A 16,842-nucleotide genomic window follows, 5' to 3' on the forward strand; every position below is an offset into this window, starting at 1 on the left:
CCCACAGAACACAATATGCTGTCCAAGAGACCACTTCCTGCCCAGCCCCATTCTCACCTGCTGCACACCGCCGCATCCACTGTGAATTCTTCGTCCATCTATAGGAGCAGAGCATACTCATCTTCTCAGACAAGCCTTCATTTCCTTCACATCCAGGATGCTCAATTCTCTGGCTCCAATGTTGTGCTTCTTCAAGACAAGGATCTGTGTTGTTGAACGTTACATCAGAGACCTACACAGAGGTTAGGATAGCCTTTAAAAGGCTGTTTAGTAGAGAAAATGAGATTAGGTGGTAGGGCCAGGCTGGAAGTAGACCATCCTTTTCTTAGTTGGCATCCTCTTTTACTCTCTGGACTTTTAATCTGCTAACACCTATGCAGGTTTCAGTTACATACAAAGGAGCAAGGCAAGAAGTAGGGGTGGAAGATACCAATGGCAGACAGACAGTAGCAAAAAACAAACAAACAAAAAAAAAACCAAAAAACAAACGAACAAACAAAAAACCACAAGTGAATGCTGTTGTGATTTACCCAGTGTTTGTGGGAAATAACGTGTCCAATACTCAAAGGCTTGAGATGCAGAGGGTAGGGGTGACCCAAGCTCCTAGTGCATGGCCTTCCTCATCAATGCTCCTCCTCTTCCTCCTCCTCTTCTGAGTACACACATGAGTGCGTGTGTGCGTGCTTGCGTGCGTGCGTGCGTTCGTGCGTGCGTGCGTGTGTGTGTGTGTGTGTGTGTGTGTGTGTGTCCTGCTTTGATCTTGGAGTTTTCTTAACTGTTGTCAGTAGCTGGCTATTTCCTGTGTGTGAAGCCCTGGATCCTGCTCTGAATACGACTATAGTAGGTTCCACTAATTAATTAAATTGTACTTCATAGACTTGGAGTCAGGTCTCTTGAATACAAGATGCAAATTTATGCAACATATGCAAATCACTCATGTTCTCAAATTCCATGAACAAAATCTGGTAGCCTTGAGATAAAAAAGCCCCTGCCAAGCATCATCTCTCCTAATTACTGCTTAATTTCCCCCCTTTAACATGGAACTAACACTTTCAGGCTTGGCAGAAACTGGAAAAAACACAGCAAAGCCGGTTACTACACAGGAAGTTCCTTAAGGGCAAAGACCCTGCAATCTATTTATTTTATGTTCCCCAGAAGCTCCTAACGTGCTATGAGAACACAGAGTCTTGCACAGGGTACACCACCAGGCTTGGCTATGAAATTAGTGAGTATTCAGATAAACAAAAGGAGAAAGCCTGAAAGCTATTTGAAGCACAGCATGGAAGACCAGGATGCACTACACATTCCTGTTTCATTCTTGCTTGAAAATGATTTCATGTGGAATAAAAATAATATCCAAATCACTCTTCAGTCACGCAAGCCATGTCTCAAGAGTCTAATAGGTACATATGGCTAACAATGTCTTTATTAGGTGTTGAGACAGAAAGATGTTCCCATGATAACGGCAGGCCTATTGAACCCCATTGATCTGGTCTCTTGCTCCTCAACGTCTGAACTTTACACAAGATGTATGGTTTTTAATAGCACTCAGGAAACACAGAATCACAGGCCTAGTCCAGATCCTTTGAATGCAGATCTTAAGAGCCCCCCCCACACACACACACACAAACACATGTTCTTGTGTATATCTGTGAGAGACATTGTCTACACCGAGAATAAAACCAGTTTTCAAACATTAGCATCCATTGAGACTTGTTGGGGGCTGACTTTTAGCAGAAAGCGGCTATCAGCTTTGCAGCCATCTTGAGCCATATACCCTGACATGAGACTTGGATTACAATAGCCTACAACAGCTGAGCACACTCTGATAATCTTGGTTTAGATACCTTGGGTGTGTGAGATTAAAGGTGTGTAACTTAAGAGTATGATTTAGAAGTGTAGAGATCAGATTTAGAGACAAGACCTAAGGGCATGATTAAAGGCGTGACCTGAAGTCGTGGCTTAGAAGTGAGACATATAAAAGGATAGAGGCAGACAGAGAAAGTGACAGATTACTTGACATTAGGTAGAAGACACTTGGCTCTAGGGAACAATTTGGAATAACAGAGATTCAGATACTAGGAGTAGGAGTAGACATTAGACACCAGGAAGAGAGACTGAAGAATAAACGGGATTGAAACACACTCTGTCTGGTCTCCATTCTTCGAGTCAGTCCTCACTTTCTCTCTCTTGCTGAACCCCGACCAGCGGACCGGAGCGGCAGCTTGGACCGGGATACAGTGGCTGTCAAACTCGGGGCAGCCCGGGCCTCAACATTTCGCTCAGGCCTTGACATTTTTGGCCGCCTGAACTTGGGGCTGGTGCGGTTCCCAACAGAGACTCAGAAATGCTTGTTTTGTTTTGTTTTGTTTTGTGATGAAACAGTGTCTTATATATCCCAGCCAATGGTGCCCTTAAACCTCTGATCCACTTGACTCCACCTCCCAAGTGCTGGATTACAGGTGTACACTACCATGCCTAGTTTTATGTAGTGCTGGGCATCCAAAATTTCAATTCAATTTCCCAAGTGTATGAAATTCCTTTCTTTGTTTTGTTGTTGATGAGGTGGGATCTCACTATCTTGCTGAGGCTCAAATCAAGTTTGTGGGATTAGGCAATCATAAGCTTCAGCCTTCCCAGTAGTTGAGACTGCAGGTCTGGACTATCATGCTCAGCCAGAATTACATTTAAAAGCATACTTAAGAAATCCAGTCTAGCCTGGCCATGAACACTTTCAAAGGCAAGGCATGTTTGTTGAAGTTTTTAATGATGATAGCTTTGTCTATCCCCTGGTACAGATGAATTCGAAATAGACACTGGAACCCAATAGAGGAAAACCTAACCATCAGATCTGTTTTCAGTAAACATAGGCTGAAGAGTAGTATGGACTTTGACAACAAAAGGCTTTCTTATTGTCTCCAGCCTAATAGAGTAAGTGTGGCTTCACCACTGTGCAAGGTTTGAGGGTATAAATTTTATCTATTGCTTCAAAAAGAGAGGCAATCCAGTGACAGAGATAAAAAGGAAATGTCCTTTATAATGTTGTCCTTTATAAGACTTGCCTTGGTCATGGTGTCTGTTCACAGCAATGAAAATCCTAACTAAGACGGTCTAATTTAATAAGATTGTTCTTACTTTAATTTTTAATATGTTTTTAATATGTTATGTAGTGCCTAGTGTCTCTTCCCTCCTAGTCACCTAAAAAGAGTGCCTTCTTTCTCTCAGACTTGACTGTTTAGCACCCTTCCCTATTGTTTCTTTACCTTCAAACACAACCCAAGTGTTACATGCAATAATCCTCTGCTCTTACCTGCTGCCCAAATGCTTCAGGAAGCCAAAGACATCCTCAACTCAAGGTAATCACGGTAATGACAAGTCCCTTGTAAGTGATTGGTCCCACAGCTTAGGCTTCAGTCAATCCATGCATTATTTGGCATGTCTGAGCTAGCCGGATCAGCCTGGTGTCAACACTGTTGTACAAAAGTCAAGGGAAGATGGTCTTTCTGGGAAGCTCAGGCTATCTCATAAACCTCAATCCTCTTTCCTCAGACTTCCAAGTGTTAGGATTACAATCATGTGCCATAGAGAAAAGATTTTCTAATAAGGAAGATTGATGTCTCCAGTATTGGTAGAAGTTGCCTTCTAAGCACAAAGGAACAAGACTGAAGGAGAATCTAACCTAGACTCTAGGTTCTAGGGGGAATAAAAATGCAAAGAAGAGCAGAGAGACAGCCTCCTGCCCCAATTATATTAGGCTACTGTATTTTCCTTACACTCCAAACAAGATCCTAATTTTCCTCTTGTTTGTGTTAATTATGCATGTATTTTTCAAATTCAGATAAGGTAACCTTTACCAATAAAACACTCGAATATTGTTCCTACTGGTTAGGACAAGTTGTTTATGTACCCCAAGATGAACTCAGATCTCAGTCACTGTTATGGTTTGTATATGCTTGGCCCAGGGTGTGGCCTTACTAGAAGGTGTAGCCCTATTGGAGTAGGTGTGGCCTTGTTGGAGTAGGGATGTCACTGTGTGTTTGAGCTTTAAGACCCTCATCCTAGCTGTCTGGGAGTCAGTATTCTGCTAACAACCTTTAGATGAAGATGTAGAACTCTCAGCACTGTCTGACCATGTCTGCCTGGATGCTGCCATGCTCCCTCCTTTAAGATAATGGACTGAACCTCTGAACCTGTAAGCCAGCCCCAATCAAATATTGTCCTTTATAAGACTTGCCTTGGTCATTGTGTCTGTTCACAGCAATGAAAATCCTAACTAAGACAGTCACCAATACTCTAATTTAATAAGATTGTTCTTACTTTAATTTTTAATATGTTTTTAATATGTTATGTAGCTCTTGCTTGCCTTGAACTCACATCAGTCTTGTGCCTCAACCTCCCGAGTACTGTCATTGCAAGAATGTTCCACCATGTCCAACCAATGTTCTTTCTAAAGTATATGTCTTTAACTGGGCAGATTACACCAGCCACTGTCCACCACTAACTACAGAATCTGTCAGAAAATATATGCTAAACAAGAGTTAAATGCATGCAGCCAGACACTGCATTAATATGTTTTAGCAGATGGTATGAAACAATTGTCTTCTACCAAGTTCTGGTAATTAAAACCTCTGGAATGCTTTTATATCCATTGCTGCCAAAGCTGTTTTTCTCCACCCTATGTTGGTGCAATTGTATAGTATTTAGAGTTTCTCTTTTTACATTGTTTTTTACCTAAATAAGGTGGTATTTGATGTACTCCATTTGTATGTAGAAGATGGTACCAGCCTTAGGTTGCACTGAGTTTACATATTTTGCTTTGCTTGTTTATTTTCCTTTTTGTGGTACTAATGATTGAACTCAGGCATAAGCCAGGCAAACACTCAGTCACTAAGCTGTATCCCAACCCTTGCTTTTATTTTTTTTTAGGATTGGGTATCATGTAGCCCATGTGGGCCTCTAATTTTCTATGCTACTGAAGATGACTTTGAACTCCTAATCTTTCTGCCTCCACAACTCAAGTGTTAAAAGTATAGGCATGTGTCCCTACACCCAGCTTAATTGGCATCTTGAGATTTTGGTTCCATCATTTACTGTGTCAATTGGCATTCTCATTTCAGTAGTAACTTCAAAAGAACACAAACACACAGACACACATGCACACACACACACAGAGACACACACGCACACACACACACATACACACACACACACACACATAAACAGATACAGACACATACACACAGACATACACACAAACACACACATACATGCACACCTACACACACATACCGGCACATATAGACATAGACATAAAGACACACACATAAACAGACACACACATACACATACGCAGACATATACACAAACACACACACATACAAACACACACAGACATAGACACAAATAGACACACATAGACACACATATAAACAGAGACACAGACATATGCACACATATATACAGGCACATACACAGATATAGACACAAAGACATATATACACAGACACACACATAAACAGATACATACACAGACATACACCACACACACACACACACACACACACACACAGGCTTTCTTCCATCTTTTCTATGCTCCAAATGGCAGCATTTGACTACAGAGCAGCAAGAATAGAAGGCTCCAGGTTATGTCACTGCTAAAAGCAATCCCTGCATCTGCCCCTGTGCATTTCAAATTTGACCCAAAAAAAACTTCTACCTTTCGCAAAATGTCAGGATCATAACTTCTGCCACTTCTAATACACTTCTTCCCCTTAACATTATGCTTGGTGGTTACTGAATTTAGGAGAAGGAACTAAAACTGCCCAAGCAAGTTCTTACAGCATTCTTCTCTGTGTGACACACCTTCTACTGGGCACTATCTGTCCCCAAAACTGGGGTTAGTAGTGTCCTACTTGTGCCTGTGACTGGAGATAGAGCCCAGTAACATGAGGGTTAGAATATTAGCAAATATTAGGAACCAGGCTGTGGTCACAGTACAAGCTAAAGTGTTCCAGCAGTCTTACCAAAACAAAGAAGGAGAATTGTTCCTCCATTCAGCTGACACCGTGTTTATTTATTCATTACATCAGAAGTTAGACAGTGAAGAGAAATTTGTCATTGACACTTCCCAAAGCACCGTCTTAATCAACACCCTAAGTCTGATTGTTCAACATCTTCAGCTCCATCAAAATACGTTATTATTGAGACCATCAGTGTATTCCAGATAAAACAGGTCTATGACAGTTCCCTCATACGCCAGTTTCATAGTCCAAGGAAAGGAAGAAAGGAAATGAGCCTGACTCATTTGGCTCAAAAGTATGAACAAATTCCTCATGTTATGAATTGGTTATTATGTTCTTCTTCAAAAGTTCTAAATTATCTGTTGATTAGAAAAATCTAGATGAGTACAGAAAAGAATTGGCATCAGAGCTACAGATTTATAATTTCCATTATTCCCACTTACTTCCTATCCTGTTTGTAAATCTGATTCTGTTCCATTAAAAAAGTAATAATAAATGATGAATGGTGTGTGTGTGTGTGTGTGTGTGTGTGTGTGTGTGTGTGTGTGTGGAGGTCAGGGGACGACTTCTGGGGAGTTGGTTCTCTTCCACTTTGTTTCTGAGGCAGTATCTCTGCAGTTATATCTGCAGGGGTACTGTGTATACATCATTCCAGTCCATTCTCCTATCTCTGCTTCCCATTGCCCTATAGGAGCACTAGGACTACGATGACAGCCCCAAGCCACCACATCTGGCTTGTATGTTGATTGAGGGTCACTAGACCCCCTCCCCACTCCTTTGAATCAAGTCACTCCTTTGAGCTCCATTTTTTCCTCTTAATGTCCTACTTTGCTTTCTGTTGCTGTGATAAACACCATTACCAGGGAGCAACTTGGAGAGGAAAGGATTTGTTTGGCTCACAGGTTACCGTCTACTGCAAATGGAAGTCAAGGCAGGAAATTAAGTACAGACTATGGAGGAATGCTATTTACTAGATTACTCTCCGTGGCTTGTTCATTTTTTTTTTTAAATACAACCCAGGACTACGTGCCCAGGGGTGGTATCACCCACAGTGGACTTGGCCCTCTTATATTAATCATTAATTAATAGATTACCCCACCGTCATGCATATAGGACAATCGATAGAGACAATTTCTTAAATTAGGTTCTCAGATGACTCTAGTATGTATTAAATTGACAAAAACTAAGCAATCCAACTGATCCCTTGTTAATTTGTCACCTATAGCCTTTCTTTTCTTGTTTATCTCTTACGCTAGTATCACAATATTGACTATACTATAACTTTAAATTTTCCACAGTCTAAAATTTTCAACACTTAAAGTACAAAGTCTCTTAACTGTGTGCTTCTGTACAGTAAGAATCAGGGTGCAGTTACATTAAAAAAAAAAAAAACATTCGAAGCGAAACCAATATCTATAGATATAAAACAAATCCTGTAGCTCACTGTCTGTCATGTGAGAGTCATGATCTTCTGTGCTCCAAAGATCTTGGGCAGATCATTCCTCTGGCTCTGCCATCCACAGCACACACAACTCTTCTGGTAGGCTCAGGCCAAGCTCTACAACATGCTGTACTCAATGGTCAACCCATGGTCCAGGCATCTCTAATATGCTGGAGTTTCTACTACAACAGAGCTTGCACCTTCACCAGTGGCTTTAGCTGCTCTCCATGATCCATTCGGTTGTATAGCTTTCATGCTCCCAAACCAGTACCACATAGTAGACTTCTTATACATTCCCAAATTCATCTTATAATTTGATATACAACCTTGTCCTTCTCTGGACCACAGTTTTTGTGTAAACACTTCTCAGATTTTTGCCTTCATGATGGTAGTCTAACTAACCAAAACGCTGGATTGCCTCCTGTAGTGGCAAAATGGAACTTGATTCTCCTTCAGCCTCATATCATGTGACTCTTGAAGTCCTAACAGTTGAACTCATAAAAACCATCAGGAGAATGCTTACTAAATCTGCCCAACACTGCACAACTGAAACACACCATGGTATTGAGAACTTAAACTCTTCTTCAACTATCTAGGAGAGATTCAGAGATGCGTGGTAAGAAATAACTTAACCGTTTTCCTGAGGCATTTGATTCTGAACCACTGTTATTTCAAGTAGTGACAACCCAGCCCAGCTGCCAAACAGCCCACCTCAGCTCTGTACTCTGTGTGCTTTCCATTGATCTCATCAGAGCGAAGGATGCTTTCTCTCCTGATGAAAGTGATGCTGAAAAGGTTACCTCCTAATGCAATGAAGACAAAAAGCAGTTGAAAAAAAGCTGAACATGGTAGCACACACCTGTAATCACAGCGAGTGGAGTTCACAGGCACTTTAAAAATTCTAAAATAATGTCACTTCATTTTTAGATCTTTTAATTTGTGAAAATCTTGAGTCAAATGCTTGATTTCCATGGGCCAATCCATGGGCTTGGTCAACATGGTAGATTCTCTCTCTCTCTCTCTCTCTCTCTCTCTCTCTCTCTCTCTCTCTTTCTCTCTCTCTTTCTCTCTCTCTTTGTGTGTGTGTGTGATTGTGTGTGTGTGTGTGTGTGTGTGTGTGTGTAAATGGTTTTTATTGTATATATTAATTGTATGCTGGCTAATTTTATGTCAACTAGAGTGATTGAAGAGAAGGGAGCCCTAATTGAGAAAAATGTCTCCATAAGATTGAGCAGTAGGCAGGCCTGTGAGGCATTTACTTAATTAGTAATTAATGTGAAAGGGTCCAGCCCACTGAGAGTGGGGCCACTTTTGGGCTTGTGTGTTTTATAATAAAGCAGTCTGAGTAAGCCATGATGAGAAAGCCAGTAAACAGCACCCCTCCACAGCCTCTGTATCAGCTCCTGCCTCCAGGCCCCTGCCCTGTTTGAGATCTTGCTCTGATTTCCTTCTATAATGAACAGAGATTTAGAAGTATAAACCAGATAAACCCTTTCTTCCCCAAGTTGTTTTTGGTCATGGTGTTTGTGCTGGTTGGTATATGTTTGGTCCATGTAGTGGCACTATTAGGAGGTGTAGCCTTATTGGAATAGGTGTGTCACTGTGGGCATGGGCTTTAATACCCTAGTCCTAGCTTCCTGGAAGTCAGTATTTTTCTAGCAGCCTCCAGACAAAGATGTAGAACTCTCAGTTCCTCTTGCACCATGCCTGCCTGAACATTGCCATGTTTCCACCTTGATGATAATGGACTGAATCTCTGAAACTGTAAACCAGCCCCAATTAAATGTCATCCTTATAAGAATTGCCTTGGTCATGGTATCTGTTCATATCGGTAAAACCCTAAGACAGTGTTTTATCATAGCAAAAGTAACCCTAAGCAAAACTGTTTCTTCCTTCTTTGCTTTGAAGCCTGAAGCCATTTGAGATAATCTGGCTTATCTTCTGTGATAAGTCTGTTCACAAACTTAGTCTGCAAGCCTAAGCAGAAGAAAGAAGGGGGCTTAATTTCCCCCAAGAGAGAGTTAAGAGTTTGATGTGTCAACTATGTCTGTCTACAGAATGAGCAAGACCTCAGAGGTCATGGTCCTTTTTGGATACAGTGGACTCTATCTAGGCTTCTATTGACTGTATGATCAACAAGGAGAAGAGAAAAAAACGTGGCCTTAAAGATCAACCCTTGGACAAAGATTGCTAAACCTCACCAATGGCTTTTTCTTCCTCCTCTTCCATTCACTTCTTCTGTGAGGATCCGCACGGAATGATAGAACTGAGTCTGAATCACTAACTATGGCTGAAGTCATACCCACCTATGATTTTGAGATCTGATATTCAAAGAGAACCTCAGGGGTGCACCTCCAGTCCCTTTTCAGACTCAGAAGGAGAAGGAAAGAATTTCACATATGAAGCAGAACCCTATAAAGAAAGAGGCCAGATGCTCTGAGTAACTGTCTGGAGTAAAGCTGGCTCTGAGATGCCCTTCTGACCAGCAGCCTCAAAGCAGCCTGTTTGTGAGAAAGGCATACACTTCAGGTCCTAACATAATGCAAATTTCATGTTTGGTTTGTTTGATTGATTGATTGATTGATTGATTGATTGATTTTGCTCCTAAATGCTTATGGGAGGATGAAGGACATCCAGGTAAAAGCTGAGATTGAATTCCCCACCAGCTCAGTGGACCCTGATGTACCTGAGGCACAGAGCTGGTATCCATCTGGAAAAGGTCTAAGATAAAGGCTTCTGGCTTCTCTGAGTCTACTCAACACCAGAACAATTGTGGCTGCTACTCTTCTTTCCCAGGCCAGGCTGTGCAAGGCTGGCAGACCTAGGAGCCACAGGTTAAGCCTTTCTCCTGTGCCTTTTGCCCCTTCATCTATGAATCAAATTGCAGTCTTAACTTCAGGCTGTGTGCTAATGCCATCCTGGAGAACTACCCACCTGACAGGCATGTTGGATGACCAATAGCTCAGAAGCTTCCTCATACCTCTGTTCTAGGAGCAAGCAGCCTTGGCCAGCTCCTTCTTTGAGACCTCTATCCTATAGCCTCAGTATGTGGTTTGAGTCTCTCCTCCCTGACCTTCTGTCTTGGGAGAGGATGCCAATCATCTAGGTCAGCTGTGGGGTGCAGGGGGGAGGGTGGGGGAAATTACCCAGCTTTTACAGGAAGGAACGGGTTTGGAACCATCATGGAGATGTAAGCTCTAATGTCTTCAAAGGACAGAAGACCAGGCCTCTGGGTGACAGAGAAGACACTAAACATTTGATAGAAGCTCTAAATGTTGAAGAAGACATTTTGTTTTGTTTTGTTGAGACAGGGTTTTGATATGAGCCCAGGCTAGCCTCAAAAATCTCCATGTTCCTGACTCAGCTGCCCACAACTTGGCTAAGTCGTTTTCCAGCACCACCCCTCCCTTTAGTTTCTCTACCCAGGAACAGGGATAGGACCTGAAAACAGCTTTGGAGAGCAAAAACCAAGCATGCATGCTGATAGGAGAGAGATTGACTTACTGGCCAATAGATGTCACACAGAGTGTCTGAAAGAAATGGAGACATTTATATGACTTAAATATACATTGCCCACCAATGGCTTGTGCGAGCCTACAGAGATGTAACTCAGAAAATAACTCACCTTTAAAGAAAAATTATAGCCTGGGAAAATATAGGCTGTTATATATGTATGTGTATATGATGTATATGTATGTATATATGTTATATACCATGTTGTTTAATATGCTGCGAGCCATAGTTCAGTCCTCAGAGTTGTGCTTATGCAAGTTGTGTGTGTGTTTGTGGGTGTCCTGGATGAACAACAGTGCACACAAAGACCGCTTAATAAATAGGAAAGAGATTCAGAGTCCAAGTCAGATATCCTGGATCTCTAGTTTAGATTCTACCACACCAAGCCTACCTTCCTCCACTTTATTTTTATTAGTTTGGAAACTGAAGAAATGGCTCAGCAGATAAGATCACTTGGCCCCTCACTTGGGAGGTCTAAGCAAGAAGATAAAATATACACAGGTGAGGAAAGAATTCTACAGCTATAACAATGGGCAACCCAGTAGACTGAGCTTCCAGGAGGCCAAAGCAAAAAAGGAAATAAAAAAACAAACTACATCTTGGCTAAAGACCACCTCCCATTACCAATTCTTCAACTTTTTTTTTTAATCTTAAGGCTGATAAGCATGGTTATTTATCTTCAAGAAGAGACTATTTAGGGAGTTTCATTATGGTTTTCTTCAAGTATTTGACGGGATGCCAAGTGCAAAAAGGAAAAGATTGCTTTGGGTAATTCCAGATCGCAGAACTAGAATCAATGAGTGTAAGTTAAGAGGAACAGATTTGGGTTAAAAATAAAGAACTTTCTAACAATTAGAGTTGTCCATAAATGGAATGAGCTGTCTGGCAAAGAAGTGAGCCCCCTGTTACTGGAAGTGATCAAACAGAGGCTGGCCGGCCATCTGTCGGGGATAAGAAGGATTTGTGCAGAGCGAGAACATTATGCAACAGTGAGATACAAGGCTCTTCATGACAGTTTTATTTATAATAGTCACAGAACAGATAGAGTCAACCTAAATGTCCAGCCATAGGGGATTTTTTATTTATGGCACGTGTTCATGGTTTTTTTCTTACAGGTTTTACATATAATAAAAACTTATTAAACAACAATGCAGGAGAGGTCGATGAGCTACTGGTATCAAGAAAAGCAGGCTGCGGGGAAAGCACATATGGAGACGGGTGACATGGAAAGACACTGCTAAGGGAACAGTGCTCATGCACAGTGACCATCCTGGCATTCGATGACAAGTCAGTTCTCCTCTACATTTGACAGCGTTGTCTATATCTTCTTCTGTACGCTCTTAAAACTTACTTCGTCAAGAGAAATCAAGTTGAGAAAAGCAGGAACACCCAGGCATGGTGGCTCAGGCCTTTAATCTCTGTTCTAAGTAGGCAGAGATAGGCAGATCTCTGTGATTTTCAGTTTAACCCAGACTACTTGGAGAGTTCTCCCAGGCCTATCTCAAAACACCAGGAACAAACAAAAAACCCTCTTAAAGAAACAAACGAGAAGAATTCCACAAAGCCAGAAACAAATTTTAAAAATCCTTCATGATCAGTCCCGGAGGCCGTTAAAACCTAATGGTTTATGATTTTTATCTGAAACATAGGTTGACTTCTTTTTTGTTTGTAAATTATAAATATCCCTCAACAAAGAAATGTTGCCTTCAATTACGTTTACTTTCAATAGAATGAGTTTCTGATGCTGAGGTCATTTTCATCTGAAGTCTGTGCTGTAGTCACTGGGCATCAAATGTGTGTTTGATATCCTTGAGACTTCTGCTTATGCATGTTGTGGGTGTCCCGGATGAACAGGAGTGCACACAAAGACTGCTTAATAACTAAGAAAGATATTAAAAAGTCTGAGTCAGACATCATGGGTCTCTAGTTTAAATTCTACCACACCAGGACTACCTGCCTCCACTTTGTTTTTATTTATTTGGGGACTGAAGAAATGGCTCGGCAGATAAGGGCATTTGGCTGCTCTGTCAGAGGACCCACATTGAGGCTCACAGTTGTCTGTAACTCTAGGTCCAGGGCATCCAACACCCTCTTCCGACCTCTATGGGCATTACGTATTTATGACATATATAAGTCTGTGCTGTAGTCACTGGGCATCAAGTGTGTGTGTGTGTGTGTGTGTGTGTGTGTGTGTGTGTGTGTGTGTGTATGCAGGCAAAACACCCCAAAACATAAAAATAATAAATGTTTAAAAATACACCGTGTGTGTGTGTGTGTGTGTGTGTGTGTGTGTGTGTACGTGTGTGTCCTTGGGGATATGAAGAGAGCATGGGATCCTTTGGAACAAGATGTGGGTGCTAGGAACAGAACTCTCTTCTTAACTCTTAACCATCTCCCTATCCCCCACTTTCTTTACTTTAATATGTACTAACAGGCATTTTGGCTAGGCTTCAGTGTGTATCAGGCCTAGGATAAAGACGTTTCATGCAGTGGTATCTTCCAAACAGTCCTCTGAAGTGAATCTTGTTCTAAAACCAAAGCACAGACACTTAGTCTCTTGCCAAGTTCATAGTTAGAAAGTGATGGCCTAGAAGTTACACATAAGTGGGACCAACCTCAAGACCTCTGGTTAACCTTGGTCTGTACCATGCTGCCTTTGAGAGGTGTGGGAATATCCGTTACTTAACACATTTGGAAATGCCTGGCAGAAAAGTGGGCAATTGGAAAATGAGTTTCCTCTTAAGCTTTTCCATTGCCATTTGGCCCCACAAAGATTGTATTCCTCACCACACTCTAGCAGCATGCTGGGGAAAGGTGGCTGTGGGGCGCGTGGTTTTATGTGTTCATTGTCAATGACACCCATGTCAAAATGGGGACTGTTAGAAACTGCCCTCTGGATGCCATTCTGGGGCCGATCCTTTGATATTTCATCAATGATTTACATGGGTAGAACAGAAAATAAGCTGCTAGCGCTGACAGATGATAGCACGCTGCTAGCAGATGACACCCATCGTCAGCTCAGGAGGCGAGCATCCAGGACAGGATTAGAATGCCAAATGGTCTGGCAAGATGGAGAAGAGGTGGAGGCAGAGAGAATGAACTTCATTAGCTCAGAGTAATAGCTTCTAGTGAGGGCCAATAAGATGATCTCCCTGGTGTGGCAAGGACCATGGCCGCCAGGGAATGATTCTGGCTCCAGAGCCCATGGTGAGAGTAGCTCATCATTGGAAAGGAGACAGAAAGTCAAGTGGAATTCTGAAAATGTTCTGACAGATAGGGCTATGTTGGGTACACTCAATTTTCCCCATTGTAAAGGCACAGAGAAAGCAGAAGTCTCTGTGGCTGCAAGGTGTTAAGCATTGGGAAGGAGAGGGGTTGCCCATCCTTAATCTAAGAAAATGAGTTCATAATCCCACAATTTGGGAAGTTGAGGCAGGAGGACTACCATGAGTTTGAGGCCAGCCTGGACCAAACATATAATGACAAAGCGAGTTAAAGCCAGTCTGAGCTACAGTGTGAGACTCTGTTTTAAAAAGAACAAAACAAAACAAAAAGTAGATTGCCAGCTATTTGTTTAGGAATCACTTGCTGAGCCCTGCGTATGTGCTAGCCTTTGTACTGGGTACTTGGAGACCAAAAGGACCAAGACAAGGTTTGTCTTGAGCTCAGAGATACTCCCTTGTACATTTATAAAGCCTGGGTCCCTGAGCCAGGTGGTGGTGGCATACTCCTTTAATGCCAGCATGTAGGAAGCAGAAGCAGTCGGATCTGAGTCCTACGCCAACCGAATCTACAAAGTAAGTTCCAGGACAGCCAGAAAAAAACCTCTCTAGAAAAAAAACAAACAAACAAGCAAACAAACAAGAAAGACTGGGTCCCTGAAATTGTATCATTTGTGCTAACTCCATGCACTTTGCTTTAATTTCTTTTTCTTTCCTTCCCACTGTCTTCTGTTCTTTTCCATTCCATCTATGGAGTCTTTGGGTCTATGGTTAGATTCCACTCGTGGTGTAGGACAAGCAGTTCTATGAAGAATATCCAGTACCTCTCCTCTTTTATTTCAAGAAATTTCTGTAAAATTATCTTTTACTCTCCAGATACTCTTATCGCTTTGTTTGAAAATTGTCATTTTGAGAATTCTATACCATACTTAAGTATTATATTTACATAATTTCTTCCCCACCTTCTCCCCCTTCCAATTCCTCTCATGTCCTCCCAACTCTTTCTAAATTTGTGACTTTTCTTCTTCTTTCTCTTCCTCTTTCTCTTCCTTTCTCTTCCTGTTCTTTTTCTATTTCTTCTTTTCCTCCACCTCCTCCTCCTCCTCCTCCTCCTCCTCCTCCTCCTCATCATCATCATCATCATCATCATCATCATCATCATTACATGTATACGTTTGTACATTTAAATGCAATCTTCCAACTCCATTCAGTGTTACTTACATGTCTATTGGTTTAAGGTTGACCAATTGGGATTGAATAATCTCTCAGGAAATTTGGCCCTGGGTTCTCCCTCTCTCGACAGCCATTAATTGGCTCTAGCTCTTCATCTAGGCATGGGTCCTTGTGAAATATACCTCATTCATATTGTGATGTCAACTGCTGCTGTCATCATGCAGTTCTTGTTTAGGTGACTATACTATTAAGATTTCCCTGTCATCTGTAGATGATACTATCTCCCAGTCAACACCATGTACCTCTTGCTCTTATGATCTCTCTGTTCCTCCTCTGCAGTATTCCCTTAGCCCTAATTATAGAGATCGTGTTGTGTGTGTATCAAATGAGACTAATCCACGGTCAATCGAGTTTTGACCAGTTGTAGATCTGACTCAGTCTACTGCAAAAAGAAGCTTCTTTGGTGAAGGGTAAGAACCACACTTCTCTGGGGATACAAGAATTGGTATTTAGATTGCAGTTAAGAATTATACTGGTTTGGGGAAACAGTTGAAGTAGGTTCCCCTCTGGTGTTCGTGATCTCAGCAGGGATGTGTAGTTGGTTAGCTTTACAGAACCAGGCGTGATTTCTCTCCTGTTGAGCAGGCCTTAAATCTGATTAGGTGGCTTTTGGGTACCACCAAGATGTAAGTATCACTATTGCACCCCTGAGAATACCTTGCCAGGCCGGTTATTGATGTGACTCATAGGATTTACTGTTGGGTAGAAATATTGATTGATTTTTTTCTCTTGGCAGCTTGAATAGCACCTTCTGATACAGTGAGAGCTAATCCTCAGGGATGAGACTGTCAGGTCAGTGGCAGCTTGATTCCTCCAAGTCCTGTGTCTGAAGTGTGTGGTATCTTCAGTAAGAGGGTCTTAACTTTCAAGTTCTGAAGGCAAGCAGTCAAGGCAATAGCCTGTTTTGTTTGGGGAGTCTCTCTTGGATTTCCCTGATCAACAACTGGAATGGAGATTTCCCATGCCTGGCACTGTGGGTTTTGTTTGAAAGTCTATGACTCTTGGAGGAAGTAGTATCATCCTGAGTGGCATAACTTTAAATTGTTTTACATATTACATGAAAATATATTATATACTACACACACATACATACACATATACATATAAGCAAATATGTTTGTATTGCCTCTGTATTGCCTTCCATTCCCCCTCCCCAGATAAAGTTACTGTCATTTTTTTCATTCTCCCCTTCATGGCACCTGTGTTTTGTTCTCTAGATGCTCTTTTAAGAGTACAGAAAATACTCGAGGCTCAGAGGCGAAGAATGGGCTCCCAGTGCTGACAGGGTTATTTTGGCTAATAGGAAAGGACTTGAACCCTCTTGTTAATGGCAGTGGGTCAGTGCTGCTTTATGAGAAAAGAAATGAATCATGAATTTTGAGTTTGGAAAAGGGTAACTTGATTTTGATAGACA

This window comes from Arvicanthis niloticus, chromosome 2 (genome assembly GCF_011762505.2).
Source record: "Arvicanthis niloticus isolate mArvNil1 chromosome 2, mArvNil1.pat.X, whole genome shotgun sequence".
Classification (NCBI taxonomy): domain Eukaryota; kingdom Metazoa; phylum Chordata; class Mammalia; order Rodentia; family Muridae; genus Arvicanthis; species Arvicanthis niloticus.